We start from the raw sequence: 19414 nt of genomic DNA on the forward strand, positions 1-19414 counted from the left end.
ATACATCCTGCATTATTCTTGGTTGTTTTCCTTCATGTAGAATGAACCTACAAGGAAAGAAAGGGTTTATTTTAATTCCGATATTTTGGTCCCATTGACTTGCATTGGGATCGGGTATCGGTATCGGCGATATCCGATATTTTTTGAATATTGGCCGATCCTATCCGATACCGATACTTTCCGATATCGGAAGGTATCGCTCAACACTAGTCATTAGCCGTAGGAACATTATTAGAAAACAAGTTGGATGATTGAGTCCGCCAAGCAGCCTCCCTGGCCTCCCAGTCCATACCCGCAAGGATATAGGACACACCAAAACTATATAGAAAACACAAAAAAGCTAATCCAAGAGACCTGTAAGGAAAAACACACTAAAAAATATCTATTGTAAGGTATAGAATAATCCTCACTATCAATTATCAACCAAGCCAAAAATAGGCCGTGTGCTACCTGAACGACAAGAAACACACCCCCATGAAAGTGGGGTGTTACACAAAGCATACGAATCAAAACAAGAATTGTTCGGAGCACTAGCAATACCAGGTATAGGCACAATGTAAATCAGGGTGCTACACAATGCATGAGACTACAAATACTGAACAAAAGAAGAAAGACACTGCATAAATGCGTGCACACCTACAATATATATATAATAAGATACAACTTTATTGTGTAGAAGCAAAGGACATACAAAATATAAAACCAATTAAAACCTGATCCATAAGGATCAAACACGAGCACACCATTCCCCCCATGCGGTGTTAAACCAGCGAAAGGCAAAAAATGGATACTGGTACAGTAATAATATATATCAGTATCGGAAAGTTAAATACAATATAAGGTATACATTTAAACCTAAAAAAGTAACTGGCATTAACCATATGTATATGTACTCCCACAAAAAGTGACAACACACAGGGCGTCCCCAGAGTTGTCAAAGACCAACAGCACCAAACCCAGTGCTATATAGTAATAACTGGATATAAGCCAGAATCAAAGCCCAATATACAGCAGCACTGGGATTGCTAGCAAAGATGAAATAGAAGCAGGTATCAGGCCAAAAGCTGGGTATGCCCGCTGTGAAAACACAGCCTGGTGGCAACCTGTTGCTAATGAGGCCAAGCTATATATAAAGTATGCTCACAAGGAGTAGAGATCCAAAAAAATGGATCAGCGCGGTCACCGGAAGAAAAAGCCCCATGCTGGCTGGTCAGTGGGAGATGGAGGAGACGATGTGGGAGAATCGGCATAAATGGTTGCTGCAACATGAGGCCCGTTGGATCTTTCGTCTGAGGTCTATTGCGCCCTTTGGTTTAAATGAAGAACTTCTATATACTGGCTTTTTAGGATAACATCCCTTCATCAGCTTTATGCTTCCTCGGCTCTCATCTCCTGCTGCCTGCTTTGCTGAGTCTTGGACATTCTATAGGAGGTTTCGGACAGTATCTTGGACTCCTTTTTCATTTTGGATGACTGTGGTGACCTATTTATATGGTTACACCCAAAGACATTTATGGAGTACTCTTTGGATTGGGTCATTAATCAGGGCAGTGACATGCTCCAACAATTGGACTATTTATATGGCTTTGGACTTGTGCATTATCTGTGGAATTTTTCTTTATGTATCATGTTTGATTTCCTGTTTCTTATATATATTTATTTTGTTTACTACTTTGATTTTGTTTAGTTATTTTTTCCATTTATTTTTTCTAATTTCTATTTTTCATTATGGAGTATTATTATGATTATCCTTTTTTATTATTTTTCTGTGTGCATTTTCTTTATGTAGTTACATTGCACTGTGTAGGTTTATGAGGGTACTTGTTTTTAGGTTTACATGTTATTGGAATCTCCGTATTATTGGGGCTTACATATATGCCTAATCCTTTTTCCTTCTAGGTTGCCGTGCATTTTATCTGCCGACTGGTGTATCTTTGGTTTTGCCTGCATTCCATCTTCTGTTGGCTCTACCATTCATTCAAGTCCTCATTTTTCTCATACTCTCTTATGTATATATGTTTCAGCCATTGTTGCCCTTTTCCCCTTGGTGCACGCCTTGTTTGCGTGCTTGTAGTAGGAGCTCTGCATCTTTTGCTCCTCCCCTTGCTTCTTGTGCGGCCGTACAACGCGCCTGCTTTCACTTTCACTTTCCCACACATGCTCTTTGCCCTCCCTACTCACCCGGTCTCTGCGCCTGCGCCTCCTGCCCTGATGGGCACTTTCGTCCGGACTGCTGGATTACGACACACCGCTCTTGCATTGGGTAATTATCGCAGCTATTTAGAGCGGTACTCATGCTTTGGAGAGCTATCCTCCCTGACGAAGCTGCCTAGCTGCAGCGATACGCGTGGGATTCTCCCACACCGTCTCCTCCATCTCCCACTGACCAGCCAGCATGGGGCTTTTTCTTCCGGTGACCGCGCTGATCCATTTTTTTGGATCTCTACTCCTTGTGAGCATACTTTATATATAGCTTGGCCTCATTAGCAACAGGTTGCCACCAGGCTGTGTTTTCACAGCGGGCATACCCAGCTTTTGGCCTGATACCTGCTTCTATTTCATCTTTGCTAGCAATCCCAGTGCTGCTGTATATTGGGCTTTGATTCTGGCTTATATCCAGTTATTACTGTATAGCACTGGGTTTGGTGCTGTTGGTCTTTGACAACTCTGGGGACGCCCTGTGTGTTGTCACTTTTTGTGGGAGTATATATACATATGGTTAATGCCAGTTACTTTTTTTAGGTTTAAATGTATACCTTATATTGTATTTAACTTTCCGATACTGATATATATTATTACTGTACCAGTTTCCATTTTTTGCCTTTCGCTGGTTTAACACCGCATGGGGGGAATGGTGTGCTCGTGTTTGATCCTTATGGATCAGGTTTTAATTGGTTTTATATTTTGTATGTCCTTTGCTTCTACACAATAAAGTTGTATCTTATTATATATATTGTAGGTGTGCACGCATTTATGCAGTGTCTTTCTTCTTTTGTTCAGTATTTGTAGTCTCATGCATTGTGTAGCACCCTGATTTACATTGTGCCTATACCTGGTATTGGTAGTGCTCCGAACAATTCTTGTTTTGATTCGTATGCTTTGTGTAACACCCCACTTTCATGGGGGTGTGTTTCTTGTCGTTCAGGTAGCACACGGCCTATTTTTGGCTTGGTTGATAATTGATAGTGAGGATTATTCTATACCTTACAATAGATATTTTTAGTGTGTTTTTCCTTACAGGTCTCTTGGATTAGCTTTTTTGTGTTTTCTATATAGTTTTGGTGTGTCCTATATCCTTGCGGGTATGGACTGGGAGGCCAGGGAGGCTGCTTGGCGGACTCAATCATCCAACTTGTTTTCTAATATTGTTCCTACGGCTAATGACTCAGATTTCACCAAGCTCTCTTTAGATATCACTGCGGCCAATAAATCTGCCGTGAGACTTTGGTGGAATATTAGAACATTGGAGGAATACCTAAGGGTGGGCATTGCACCACAGGGGCTGCGGGTCCAAATTTTTCCCGCATGGGAACCATCTTCTTCATTCCAACATACGTGGGAAAAGGGATTATTGCATTGCTCAAATATTATCATAAACATGTTACTGGAGCATGATAGGCAACTTCTTAGTTCTACCAAGCAAAATATCAAGGAGATGGAGAAGAAATTGTCTGCGTTTGATGAGACATCATTAGTGTTACCATTTAAAACCAAATTAAAGGAGACGCTTGATAAATTTGAAAAGGAGGTTATAGATCGCAAACAAAAAAAATTTCAAAGGGATCGCTCGGATTTTGACAACCAAAGGGCTTTCCGATGGAGACACTCGGGCAATTCACGTGCAACTCCTTTTTCAGCAAATCGCCACATCTCTGCCCCTTTAGAGACTTTACCAGACGCTACCAGTTCCAGTGATTTTTTATCTTCGGGCGGCAGCGATCTCGACGTAAGACTAGACGTGGACACAAACGTCAGAAGTCTCAGAAAACGTCAAACCAACCGGAGGGGTCCTACATCACCGTTTCGATGCAACTACAGGAGCAAACGCCGTTAATGATTTCCCTACGATCTTCTCCTCCCTTGGGACCTACACAGGTACAGCAGTCTGCATTACAAGTGATTAATCTATCGGAATATGTCCTTTCTCCAGCTGAAGACTCGGTATTGAAAAGAGGGTTGTCTTTTTCTCCTACTCAGACCACAGACAAATCTGACCTTATTAAATATCTCTACTTATTTTGTAGAAAATTGGTGTTACAGGTTATCCATCAACGTCCGGAAGCCGTTCATGCCTCATCCGTGGATGATCAACAAGTGCTTCAGGATCTCCTAGATCTGCTGGAAGAGAACACTGTACCATCAGGTAGGAAACATTTTCCTCTTAGGAATAAGTCCTCTACTGCTCCGTCCTTTTCTTTAGCTCCAGCAGTTAAATTTTTCTTTGAATCTACTAAAAGGGACATTCTTCAGCTGCCTTTGCCTACTGGCAATACTCACAATCTTTCACCACAGGAGAGGAGGGCCTTGGGCTCTCTAAAGAACAACAACTTGTTTATCATTAGGGAAGCTGATAAAGGTGGGAACGTGGTGCTTTGGCCCACCCACCTTTATCTCGAAGAGGCACATAGGCAACTCAATAACTCCAATTTTTACGTCAAATTACCTTCGGATCCCACAGAAGTATTTTCTAAAAAGCTTCATAATTTAATCAATCAGGCTGCTGTCATGGGTACGATTTCCCTAAATGAGAAGAAATTTATGGTGGTAGAAAACCCCGTCATTCCCACTTTTTACCTTTTACCAAAGGTACATAAGGATGCCTGCAAACCACCTGGCAGGCCTATCGTGTCCAGCATAGGTAGTATTTGTGAACGGGTGTGTACCTATATTGATTTTTTTATACAGCCAATAGCATCGTCTTTGCCCGCCTTCATTAAGGATACGTCTGATTTTATCCGTATCTGTCGTGACATTACTCTTACAGGTCAGGAGTTACTTATAACATGCGATGTTGAGTCGCTTTACTCCAATATAGGTCATGCCCAGGGTATCAAAGCACTGTCTTTTTTTCTGGATCGTCTTGGTGGGACAAACCGCCTCCATGATTCTTTCATTTTAGATCTTTTGAGTTTCGTCCTGCACCATAATTATTTTCTATTTGACAGGACGTTCTATAAACAAATATCTGGCGTGGCCATGGGCGCACGTTGTGCGCCAGCTTACGCAAATATTTTTCTTGGTTGGTGGGAGGAAACGGTTGTCTTTCGTTCCCAGGGATTTCGTTACCATGTCAAGCATTGGCATCACATTATAGACAATGTCTTTTTTATATGGGCTGGCCCTGAAGCTGCTTGCTTACAATTTCTTAGGGAACTCAATGATAATCCATTAAACATCTTCCTCACTCACTCTTGTTCCCCGGACTCAGCAGTGTTCTTGGATCTTCGTGTCATGACGGAGGGCAACAGACTGATAACGGATTTGTTTCGGAAACCGACAGCAATCAACAGTTTGCTTCAATTTCAAAGCTTTCACCCTCAGCACACTAGGATGGGAGTTCCCACAGGACAGTTTCTCCGTGTCCGCCGTAATTGCACCACGGATGAAAGCTTTAGACAACAGTCGAGAGACCTCACTACAAGGTTCCAACAACGGGGATATCCTCGGAGAGTGATCTCCAAAGCCTTTCAGCGAGCACAAGCATCAAACCAAGTCTCTTTATTATCATAATGTCCTCGTGTACAAGACTCTACAGTCAGATTCATTACAGAATACAGCACCAATTGGAACCAGGTGAGACATATTTTGACTAAAAACTGGGACATTTTGACTTCTGATTCCCAAACTTCCACCTGTGTTAGTGCTAGACCTTTGATGACTGCAAAGAGAGCACCCAATTTGCGTGATATACTCACCAAAAGTCATTTTACTCGGCCTGTCACCAGCTTGAACTGAGGCATCCGTCTCAAGGGCTCCTTTCCTTGTGGGGATTGTACGATTTGTGCTTATATGCCGTCCACAAGAGATCTCTTTCGTAATCCCCTAGACAATTCAGACCATATACTGCATCATTACATTAACTGTAAGACAAGCTTTGTTATTTATTCTGTTATCTGTCCATGTCATAAGGTCTACATTGGGCAGACTTCGCAGGAATTGAGAAAACGTGCACAAAAACATCTATCAACGATCCATTTGGCTCATTCCGATTTGAAGAAGGGTAAGGTCTTAACCCCTATCGCTGCCCATTACCTCAAAGTTCATGGAGGCAAGTCAACTAACACGTTGTTTTTTGGTCTGCAGAGGATTTTTTACAACGAAAGAGGTGGAAATCGGCATAAATGGTTGCTGCAACATGAGGCCCGTTGGATCTTTCGTCTGAGGTCTATTGCGCCCTTTGGTTTAAATGAAGAACTTCTATATACTGGCTTTTTAGGATAACATCCCTTCATCAGCTTTATGCTTCCTCGGCTCTCATCTCCTGCTGCCTGCTTTGCTGAGTCTTGGACATTCTATAGGAGGTTTCAGACAGTATCTTGGACTCCTCTTTCATTTTGGATGACTGTGGTGACCTATTTATATGGTTACACCCAAAGATATTTATGGAGTACTCTTTGGATTGGGTCATTAATCAGGGCAGTGACATGCTCCAACAATTGGACTATTTATATGGCTTTGGACTTGTGCATTATCTGTGGAATTTTTCTTTATGTATCATGTTTGATTTCCTGTTTCTTATATATATATATTTTGTTTACTACTTTGATTTTGTTTAGTTATTTTTTCCATTTATTTTTTCTAATTTCTATTTTTCATTATGGAGTATTATTATGATTATCCTTTTTTATTATTTTTCTGTGTGCATTTTCTTTATGTAGTTACATTGCACTGTGTAGGTTTATGAGGGTACTTGTTTTTAGGTTTACATGTTATTGGAATCTCCGTATTATTGGGGCTTACATATATGCCTAATCCTTTTTCCTTCTAGGTTGCCGTGCAGTTTATCTGCCGACTGGTGTATCTTTGGTTTTGCCTGCATTCCATCTTCTGTTGGCTCTACCATTCATTCAAGTCCTCATTTTTCTCATACTCTCTTATGTATATATGTTTCAGCCATTGTTGCCCTTTTCCCCTTGGTGCACGCCTTGTTTGCGTGCTTGTAGTAGGAGCTCTGCATCTTTTGCTCCTCCCCTTGCTTCTTGTGCGGCCGTACAACGCGCCTGCTTTCACTTTCACTTTCCCACACATGCTCTTTGCCCTCCCTACTCACCCGGTCTCTGCGCCTGCGCCTCCTGCCCTGATGGGCACTTTCGTCCGGTCTGCTGGATTACGACACACCGCTCTTGCATTGGGTAATTATCGCAGCTATTTAGAGCGGTACTCGTGCTTTGGAGAGCTATCCTCCCTGACGAAGCTGCCTAGCTGCAGCGATACGCGTGGGATTCTCCCACACCGTCTCCTCCATCTCCCACTGACCAGCCAGCATGGGGCTTTTTCTTCCGGTGACCGCGCTGATCCATTTTTTTGGATCTCTACTCCTTGTGAGCATACTTTATATATAGCTTGGCCTCATTAGCAACAGGTTGCCACCAGGCTGTGTTTTCACAGCGGGCATACCCAGCTTTTGGCCTGATACCTGCTTCTATTTCATCTTTGCTAGCAATCCCAGTGCTGCTGTATATTGGGCTTTGATTCTGGCTTATATCCAGTTATTACTATATAGCACTGGGTTTGGTGCTGTTGGTCTTTGACAACTCTGGGGACGCCCTGTGTGTTGTCACTTTTTGTGGGAGTATATATACATATGTTTAATGCCAGTTACTTTTTTAGGTTTAAATGTATACCTTATATTGTATTTAACTTTCCGATACTGATATATATTATTACTGTACCAGTATCCATTTTTTGCCTTTCGCTGGTTTAACACCGCATGGGGGGAATGGTGTGCTCGTGTTTGATCCTTATGGATCAGGTTTTAATTGGTTTTATATTTTGTATGTCCTTTGCTTCTACACAATAAAGTTGTATCTTATTATATATATATTGTAGGTGTGCACGCATTTATGCAGTGTCTTTCTTCTTTTGTTCAGGATCATTAGAACTGGTGAAATATAATTCAAAAACCGAAGAGATCTATCCGTGAGTGCTCCGTGGATGGTAGAGGCTCCAGTCAGTATGCCGACCGTGCTGTATGACATAAGTATAAGGGAAATACAAAAGTGATGTATTTGACTAATCGAAATCCACAACATATTAGAGTCCTGATAACACTGAATGGTGAAGGATACGTAATTGGATATCCATGCCCTAGAGTGAACACGGTCCCTAACAGTGAATATCACGTGAACAATCTGAAAAATATGAACTGGCGTTAATAGTAACCTGTATATAGAATGTGCAACAGATAATAATTGCAATAAGAGGAGTGACAGATATAGTGCCTGACATAGGAAAAAGGGAAGGAGCAAATAGTTTGAGTAAAGTAGAGCAGCTCAAATGGAAGATATAACGGAAGAAAAGGGGGGTTTAAGAGACCATAAATGGTGCAAAATATGTATACCTGGATATAGAAGCAATCTAAGAAGGTATAAGGAGCATCCACAGATTATATAGGTTATATAACTGCCTGCTGCAATAGGTATAATCTGCTGCAATAGGTATGAACTATAAAGGGCAAAGAGGGAGCACAGGTAATCGCATGAGTAAAGGAGGAAAATGAGGATAATCGAGCATGTAGCACCTTAGTGCCAAATACCTGAGATATGGTTTTTGGTCTTGACGCTTTGATGTCTTCCTTGGTCTACCAGTATGTTTGCCTTTAACAATCTTCCAATGTTGTTTGTATTTGGTCCAGATTTTAGACACAGCTGACTGTGAACAACCAACATCTTTTGCAACATTGGGTGATGATTTACCCTCTTTTAAGAGTTTGATAATCCTCTCCTTTGTTTCAATTGACATCTCTAGTATTTTAGCCTTGATTCATGCCAGTCCACTTGGTGCAACAGCTCTCCAAGGTGTGATCACTCCTTTTTAGATGCAGACTAACGAGCAGATCTAATTTGATGCAGGTGTTAGTTTTGGGAATGAAAATTTACAGGGTTATTCCATAATTTTTTCCCTCATAATTGAGCGACTCCATAATTTTTACCCTATGCTTGGTTAAAAAAAGTAACCATTACTGACTACCACATTTTTTATTCTTGATTTCTTTTAGTGTTTTTTAAAGCCAGAATGGTTGCCATTTGAAATTACTTTAGCTTTGTGCCATGTCTGTGATCTGCTTTTTTTCTACAAAATTAACCAACTGAATGAACATCCTCCAAGGCCGGTGATTACATAATTTTTGCCAGGAGTTGTATATATATATATATATATATATATATATATATATATATATATATATATATAATGTAGCCTTTTTCCATTTAAAAATATTACAAAAAGGAAAATGGGCCAATGCTATTTTTGGACCCTTGAAAATTTGTGTGCTCAGATAACTTTGACTAAGATTTCAGACCTTAATTAGCCTTATCAGGGTTACGGTTTGTTCACTATCATTGTTAGGATAGGCAGGTGATACAAATTTCTCAGCTTTATAAAACCGAGCCTCCTCTAACCTTGTGCCATAAAAACAGCAGCCGCGGGTTCCTCTAAGTAGCTGCCTAGCCTTCTGAAAATGTAAATTGTGGCCTAAAAAGCAGAAGAAGGCTATAAAAAGATAGCAAAGGATTTTCAAGTTGCCCTTTCCTAGAAATGTATTTAAGAAATGGCACTTAATAAGAACAATGGAGATTAAGATAAGATGTCGAAGGCCAAGCTTAATTTCAGTGAAAGCTTCTCGTAGGATTGAAGTGAGGCAGATCAGAACCTTCTCTTGACTGCAAAAGACCTTCAGAAAGATTTTACAGACTCAGGAGTTGTTATACATTGTTCTACTGTCCAGAGACGCCTGCACAAATATGGCCTTCATGTAAGAGTCATCAGAAGAAAACCTCTCCTGTGTCCTCTCCATAAAATTCAGCGTCAAAAGTAGAATAGTCCACAATGATAAAAGGTATATGCAGAGAAAAAAAGAGCACAACAATTCAGGGAAAGAACATCTTGCCAACCATTAAGTATGGGGTGGATCAATCATGCTTTGGGGTTGTTTTGCTGCCAATGGCATGGGGAAAATTTGATGGGAAGAGGGAAGAATGGATTCAATGAAATTTAAAATAGTTCTTGATGCAAACATAACACCATCTATAAAAATGCTGATAATTTATAATGATTCTAAACACACATCAAAATCCACAATAGACTAAGTCAAAAGGCTCAAGCTGAAGGTTTTACAATGGCCCTCACAGTCCTCTGATCTGAACATGACTACAAACCTGTGGCTAGATCTAAAACATTGAAGTGCATGCAAGACAATCCAGGACTCTCACAGAACTGGAAGAATTTTCCAAGGAAGAATGGATGAAAATCTCTCAAACAAGAATTGAAACACTCTTGGCTGGCTAACAAAAGCATTTACAAGATGTGATACCTTCAAAAGAGGGGTGCCAGAAGATATTATGGAGAAAGTTTGGAACGGCTCATTATTAGTGATGAGCGAGTATACTTGTTGCTCGGGTTGTCTCTGAGTATTTGTGAGTGCTCAGAGATTTAGTTTTTGTCGACGCAGCTGCATGATATCGGAGTAACCTTTGACTCTGCCCTGTCCTTCAAACCGCACATCCAAGCTCTCTCTACCTCCTGTCGCCTCCAGCTCAAAAATATCTCCAGAATCTCTCCTTACTAAAATGCTTGTGCATGCCCTCATCATCTTAAGCCTTGACTACTGCAACATCCTTTTCTGTGGCCTCCCTGGTAACATCCTTGCACCTCTCCAGTCCATCCTTAACTCTGCTGCCCAATTAATTCATCTCTCTCCTCGCTACTCCTCCGCTTCCCCCTATGCAAATCTCTTCACTGGCTCCCATTCCCTCAGCATATCCTGTTCAAATTACTAATACTGACCTACAAAGCCATCCATAACCTTTCTCCTCCATATATCTCTGAACTAATCTCCCGATATCTCCGGTCCTCCCGAGACCTCCTTCTCTCCTCCACACATATTCGCTCCTCATCCAACCGCCTCCAAGACTTCTCCAGAATATCCCCCATCCTCTGAAATTCTTTGCCCCAACACGTCCGACTATCAACGACATTCGGATCCTTCAGACGGAACCTGAAAACCCATCTCTTCAGGAAAGCCTACAGCCTGCACTGACCCTGCTGCCTCCTCACCACTACCGGAGATTCTGCCTCACCAACACCGGAGCTCCTGCAACCCTCAACCTATTGTCTCCTTTCCCATAATCCTGTGGAATGTAAGCCCACAAGGGCAGGGTCCTCGCCCCTCTGTACCAGTCTGTCATTGTTAGTTTGTTTACTATAAGTGATATCTGTAATTTGTATGTAACCCATTCTCATGTACAGCACCATGGATTCAATGGTGCTATATAAATAAATAATAATAATAATAATTATAATGATATACGGCTGCTAGCCAGCCTGAGTACATGTGGGGGTTGTCTGGTTGTTAGGGAATCCCCACATGTATTCAAGCTGTCTAGCAGCTTCAAATCATGCAGCTGCATAAACAAAAACTAAATCTCAGAGCAATCACAAATACTCGATGACCACCCAATCGTGCTCGGGAAAACCCGAGCGACGAGTATACTCGATTATCACTACTCCTGATCCAAAGCACACCACATCCTCTGTAAGACATGGTGGAGTTAGTGTGATGGTGCGGGCATGCATAACTTAGAATGGCACTGTTCACTAGTGTTTATTGATGATGTAATGGAAGACAGAGGCAGCCAGATGAATTCCGAAGGGTAGAGGGCAGTATAACAAAATACTTCTATAAAACGTGAATGTACTATTATGGAATTGACATGACACAAATCACTGTATTTCATTGAAAACCTAATAACACAAAGCACTTTGAGTTTGAGGACTAATTAGTTTTCACATGTCAACATATACATTTACAGTCAGTGACAAACAAGCAATTAACTTGATGCCAACAAATCTATTGTGGAGAATGTAGCTAACAAAATGTTGAAGACTAAAGTTGTTGTCGTTAGACGCAAAATATGTATTCAAGCGATACTTGAATAGCAATCAAGCGGCCTGTATATTTTGTCAAAAATCCATTTAATGTATTTTTGTTATGTTTTTAAGTGAAAACAACAGTTATTATGCTGGTAGCTATGTGTTGCAGATAAAACATGCCTCCAACATAAATATTCAATTATCTCCCATTTAGCACAAAAATCATTTCGAAGCAAGTGCTTTTACCGGATAAACAAAAATGCTGATATGTGGTACATTTTGAATAACTGCTGGGGCTCTTAAAAGATAATGGGTTTTGCAGAAGAAAATGATTAATGTGGAAATATTAACCAAGAAGAAATAGAAACCCTCTACAGAACACACTTACTAACACCTTACGGGAGGTGATCCCTATTCGTGGGTGTACTCTAAATTCTATTTTGGAATGTATCCAAAATAAAGAATATAATAGAAGCAAAAAGAACGTGTATATAATGTGTAGTCTGTTAGGTGACGAGCTCCCGCCTCTGCACAGGGGGAATCTCGAACCACCTCCGCTGCGGTCTCCCATTCTTCTCCAGCCGCAGTGGAGCCTGCTCAGCGGAGACGTCGGTCCCTGCGTCTGGCTCATGCTGATACTGGGCAACTGGTTACTACTGTTCTTCCAGGCTCTGCCTTTGCAGCCAGTACTGGTCAGCGGCGAGCAGACATCTCTGGGACTAAGTCCTGCTTTTCCCCTTATGAGCATGCCCAGGGTAAGACCTCTCATTAGAGGTCAGGGGTCACATGCTCAGATACTGCAACAGCTCCCATTGGTCCACTAGGAAGGTCCTGAAGTTATTATTATTATTATTTATTTATAAATACCTTAAGTTGGTCAGGTACTGTAGCAGCTCCCATTGGTCCTCTAGGAAGGTCCTGAAGTTGCTGCAGCTATAAAAGGTTTGCATGGCCGCACGGCCATGCGCTAGTATCAAACCAATGTCTATGAGCTCAGTGCCAGTGTGGTCATGTCTGGATGCGATTAGGGTTTGGCTGAAATAAGCCCCTAGAATACCGGCACCTCAGGTGAGGAGTTTGTATGAGTGTATTCAGGGCCTTGGCTGAAATAAGCCTCTAGAATACCGGCACCTCCGGTGAGGAGTTGTTTGTCTGTTTTCTCTGACTGCATGACCACAGTTTGCTCTGGTTGGTAGCTGTGTACCTCTGTGAGGTTAACAGGGCACAGCATCTTGTTTCTAGCGACTTTGTGGAGTTAACAGAGTTCACTTATACCGCCATATAGCGCCGCCATTTGCCAGCAGCAGGTTCCTCTCCTGCACGGTGGACCCCAGGTTGTGAACGCACCTACAAATATATATACTCCGTGCGTTCCGCCAACCCTAACATAGTCTAAGTGAATAATAACAATAGATGTAAAACTAGAAGGACTATGTGCTGTTTAATTCCGAGTCCTCAGTGGCTGATACCTTTTAATGGCTAACTGAAAAGATGGTAACAAATTGCAAGCTTTCCAGACTACTCAGGTCCCGTCGTCAGGCATAGACTAATAGAATATCTGAAGAATCACTTATTTATACACAACACAGCACAGAAATAATGCCATAGATAAGATAGGTGACTGAAGCAGAACTATCATTATGTAAGTGATAAGCAGTTATGTCCATAAATGTTGGAACAGTTCATAGATAAGGAGTGTGAATGTTTAACTATGATTGGAGTCTTGTTCTATGTTATGATGCCCCCACATGGTCTGAGGAGCAAATTCCTTAATTGCTGTAAAAAGACATACCGTATTTTTCTGACCATAAGAAGCCATTTTTTCCTCCAAATTTGAGAGGAAAGTGTGGGTGCGTCTTATGGTAGGGATGTAACGTGGGGAGGGGGCAGTAGCGAGTGGGATTGCACTGGGAGGCAGGAGGCAGAAAAATGTCCCTGCCGGGCTTCAGGAATCAGCACTGGGGAAACCACATGGTCCCAATCATTAAAGTGCAGTGAATATTCATTAGCTGCTTCCCCGCCCATTTGTCAGCTGAGCAATGAGTTCATAAAAGCAAATGAATACTCTTCAGAGGGACACACATGGTTTCCCCAGCGCTGGATTCCTGCAGCAGCTGGGGAGATCTGTGTGTCTGGTGGAGGAGGCAGCAGCAGGGGCCAGAGGGGACAAGATCACTGCATACCTGCCTGCCAGCTGAGTGCTCCAGCTCAAGGACCTGTGTGATGTCATGAAGAGGGTGGGCTGGAGCATCACATGGCAGCACAGAGCCCTCCTTCTTCTGATGTCATCACAGGTCCTGCAGACACCACTCTACAATCTGCAAGCTTACTCCTGTGCTGTGGAGAAGCAACAAGAGGGAGCGCTCTGTGGCGTCATGGGATGCTTCAGCATTTTACCTCACCACAGTGCAGCTGGCTGCCACAATTAAAAGGTTAGTCACTACAACACACAATAAAGCACTCTGCCACTTCTGTGGTGAACTATAACTCCCAGCATGCCATAGGTTCTGCAGGACATGCTGGGAGTTATAGTTCTCCCATTGGGATCTCAAAACAGCACTCCAGTGTTATTTTTCAGTGCTGGAGTGGTGCTTTGAATATAAGTCCTGTGCCCCCATTCTTATACTCACCCTCCAGCATCTTCATACAGTACTTTACAGACACGACACTGGTCCCGCAGCTCCATCTTCTACCCGCAGCTTCCAACATAATAACATACTATTATATATAATAACAACACATATAATAGTATGTTTATGTTTTTAAATATTTTACCATCTTTTTTGCTTCAAATATTTTTTTCCCTATTTTCCACCTCTAAAACCTGGGTGCGTCTTATAGTCTGAAAAATACGGGTAAATCCATTTGACATAAATCCATAATGCTGTGATCAGGGAGACAAATTGTATTGCCACAGGTAGATCCATTCTTTTTTCTCTTATTGTGTGGCGTTGAGAGTTCATACTTGTTCTCAGTTTGTTTCTCAGTCTTATGGACATGAAATTACTTGTATTAAAAGGTAACTTCAAATCTCAGAGAAACAGAAGAATCTGTGAATATAAGCTGATGATGACCTTTGACATACTCAGTGCAGAAATGAATGTGTCGCATGGATTTATGTCTTTTTACATCAATTAAGGAATTTGCTCTTAGACCATGAGGGCATCATAACATAGAACCAAACCCCAATCGGAGGACAATAAAACATTCACACTCCTTGTCTATGGACTGTTTCAATATTTATGGACATAACTGTTTATCACTCACAAAATGAAAGTTTTGCTTCACGTCGCCTGTCTTATCTGTGGCATTATTTCCGCAATGTGTTGTACATAAGCATAAATTAGTCTATGCCTGATGAACCCACAAGATGGAGAGACACGTTAAATAGGGGACCAAGAAAAAGGGATGCGTTAAAGAGTCAAACACCCTTCCCATAATATCAACAAATCAAAAGAAAGCGGAAGTCAAAAGGCGAGCAATTCTAGGCGATAAAACATCATATAACAAATTTTATTAAAGCCAGTAATAAACGATAAAATAAAGATAAGAATCATAGAGTGTCACATGGCCAGGAATACAGATGGTCTATGGGCTACACAACATATGGACAACAACATACAGCATAGGGTGTACAGAGTAAATCATGAAGTATAAAATAGACTGTGGAACAAAAAACTGATGTAGTAATAATGTTAAAGTACTACAGTCAGACGCTCAAAATAACATGGAAATGTCCTAAGTAAAATAACAGTGCCTGTAATCCATTAGTCCAACAATTCAATCGATATAATAAGCCCCTTAATCAGAGGAAATATTATCCATTCTCTATTCGCCCAGTAGTCACTCATGCTGCAGAGATTCCCATATGAGTAAGCATCCAGACAAACAAGGGCAAAGTGCCTATTGTATTTACCTGGCAATGAGATACAGCAACCCCAACGCGCGTTTCGTGTAAGCTTCTTCGGGGTTATGGATAGGGTTTCCCCCATATATGGGATATTTGCGTACTCAGGAGAAATTGTACAACAAATTTTGTGGTCCATTTTCTCCTGATACCCTTGTGAAAATAAAAAAATTGGTTCCAAGAAGGGCTAATAAACTTCTTGAATGTGGTTTTGCACACCATGAAGGTTGCAGTTAATAGAATGGTGTCACTTTGGGGTATTTTCTGTTATATTGACCCCCCACTTCCCCCTCAAATGTGACGTGGTCCCTAAAATTGGTTTTGTAAATTTTGTGGGAAAAATGAAAATTCGTTGGTCAACGTTTAACCCTTATACATCCTAACAAAACAAAATATGTTTCCAAAATTGTGCTGATGTAAAGTAGACATGTAGGAAATTTTATTTATTAATTATTTTGTGCGATATGACTCTCTGATTTAAGGGCACAAACATTAAAAGTTTGAAAATTGCAAAATTTTCAAAATAGTTGCTAATTTTCAATTTTTAAAAATAAATTCAAGTCATATCGAAGAAATTTTACCTCTAACATGAAGTACAATATGTCATGAGAAAACGTTCTCAGAATCAGCGGGATCCGTTGAAGCATTCCAGAGCTATAGCCTCATAAAGTGACAGTGGTCAGAATGGTAAAAAGTGTCTCAGTCATTAAGTACCAAATTGGCTCTGACACTAAGAGGTTAATTCCATACCATATTTTGATATACAATCAATTTACTTATTGAGCTTGCATGTATTCTTTTGATTATATTTATCTTTGCATTATCTATATATTGCAAATTATCCTTCATTATTATTATATTATTTACAATTATTTACAAAGTCTTATTGCATCTGATCTTGCCATCATAATTATGATCTTCCCTCCGGTGATACTTTTTATCTATCATGTCACTCATTTTTAAATTTATCTTTTTATATGTAAACTAATAATTGACATACAGTGGGGCAAAAAAGTATTTAGTCAGTCAGCAATAGTGCAAGTTCCACCACTTAAAAAGATGAGAGGCGTCTGTAATTTACATCATAGGTAGACCTCAACTATGGGAGACAAACTGAGAAAAAAAAATCCAGAAAATCACATTGTCTGTTTTTTTAACAATTTATTTGCATATTATGGTGGAAAATAAGTATTTGGTCAGAAACAAAATTTAATCTCAATACTTTGTAATATATCCTTTGTTGGCAATGACAGAGGTCAAACGTTTTCTGTAAGTCTTCGCAAGGTTGCCACACACTGTTGTTGGTATGTTGGCCCATTCCTCCATGCAGATCTCCTCTAGAGCAGTGATGTTTTTGGCTTTTCGCTTGGCAACACGGACTTTCAACTCCCTCCAAAGGTTTTCTATAGGGTTGAGATCTGGAGACTGGCTAGGCCACTCCAGGACCTTGAAATGCTTCTTACGAAGCCACTCCTTCGTTGCACTGGCGGTGTGCTTTGGATCATTGTCATGTTGAAAGACCCAGCCACGTTTCATCTTCAATGCCCTTGCTGATGGAAGGAGGTTTGCACTCAAAATCTCACGATACATGGCCCCATTCATTCTTTCATGTACCCGGATCAGTCGTTCTGGCCCCTTTGCAGAGAAACAGCCCCAAAGCATGATGTTTCCACCACCATGCTTTACAGTAGGTATGGTGTTTGATGGATGCAACTCAGTATTCTTTTTCCTCCAAACACGACAAGTTGTGTTTCTACCAAACAGTTCCAGTTTGGTTTCATCAGACCATAGGACATTCTCCCAAAACTCCTCTGGATCATCCAAATGCTCTCTAGCAAACTTCAGACGGGCCCGGACATGTACTGGCTTAAGCAGTGGGACATGTCTGGCACTGCAGGATCTGAGTCCATGGTGGCGTAGTGTGTTACTTATGGTAGGCCTCGTTACATTGGTCCCAGCTCTCTGCAGTTCATTCACTAGGTCCCCCCGCGTGGTTCTGGGATTTTTGCTCACCGTTCTTGTGATCATTCTGACCCCACGGGGTGGGATTTTGCGTGGAGCCCCAGATCGAGGGAGATTATCAGTGGTCTTGTATGTCTTCCATTTTCTAATTATTGCTCCCACTGTTGATTTCTTCACTCCAAGCTGGTTGGCTATTGCAGATTCAGTCTTCCCAGCCTGATGCTGGGCTACAATTTTGTTTCTGGTGTTAACAGCTCTTTGGTCTTCACCATAGTGGAGTTTGGAGTCAGACTGTTTGAGGGTGTGCACAGGTGTCTTTTTATACAGATAACAAGTTTAAACAGGTGCCATTACTACAGGTAATGAGTGGAGGAAAGAGGAGACCCTTAAAGAAGAAGTTACAGGTCTGTGAGAGCCAGAAATCTTGATTGTTTGTTTCTGACCAAATACTTATTTTCCACCATAATATGCAAATAAAATGTTAAAAAAACAGACAATGTGATTTTCTGGATTTTTTTTTCTCAGTTTGTCTCCCATAGTTGAGGTCTACCTATGATCTAAATTACAGACGCCTCTCATCTTTTTAAGTGGTGGAACTTGCACTATTGCTGACTGACTAAATACTTTTTTGCCCCACTGTATGTTATTCAGATATGCATTGTTTGCTACTTTTTCTTTGTAGTTTTTCATGCCCTAGAAAGCAGCAGCAAAGCAGCGCAATATTTTTACAGAGGAAATAATCTAAAATTAGTGTCAGTCAGAGATGATGTGCTGGTTCAGTTTTTACATATTTGTTGTAATCCTTTTTGTGAGGAGGGATAATAGTTTTTGAAAAATACTAAAGAAAATTCCCACAACATTTAGATGACTAAGTGACACTTAAGTTACACAGAGTGTACATGTTGCAAACAATTTTTTTGCCATGATTTATTCATCAAATTGTACATCCGTCCACACCACATTATGTCAATTTTTCTTGTCTTTTAACTTTTTTTTAGGTAAATGATGTTCTAGACAGTCTGAATGCATGTAGGGATTGCCTGTTTTTTAGGGAATCCCCACATGTATTCAGGCTGTCTAGCAGCTGTAAATCATGCAGCTGCTGGTTAAACAAACGCAATCTACGAGCATGCTCGGAAAACTCGAGTAATGAGCACACTCACTCATCACTAGTAGGCAAGCATAATATACTCTAAGATTTTTTACATTTTATTTTAGTACTATTGTTATTTTGTGCTTACTTTAAGATCTTTTCCTTACAGTTTAGTGCAATTTAGATTATTTGTTAGACTTTCGCATCATGTTTTTAATGTTGATTGGTTTGTCCTATCTCTTTAAGAAAACAAGAGCAGAACTTTACTACGTGTAGGGAAAGAAGTCTCGCTCAGCCCTGGGGTCTCTGAGGGCCCTGAAGGTTTCTTTAACTCAATAATGAGAAGACTAATACTATTTAAG

This window comes from Ranitomeya imitator, chromosome 10 (assembly GCF_032444005.1).
Source record: "Ranitomeya imitator isolate aRanImi1 chromosome 10, aRanImi1.pri, whole genome shotgun sequence".
NCBI lineage: Eukaryota > Metazoa > Chordata > Amphibia > Anura > Dendrobatidae > Ranitomeya > Ranitomeya imitator.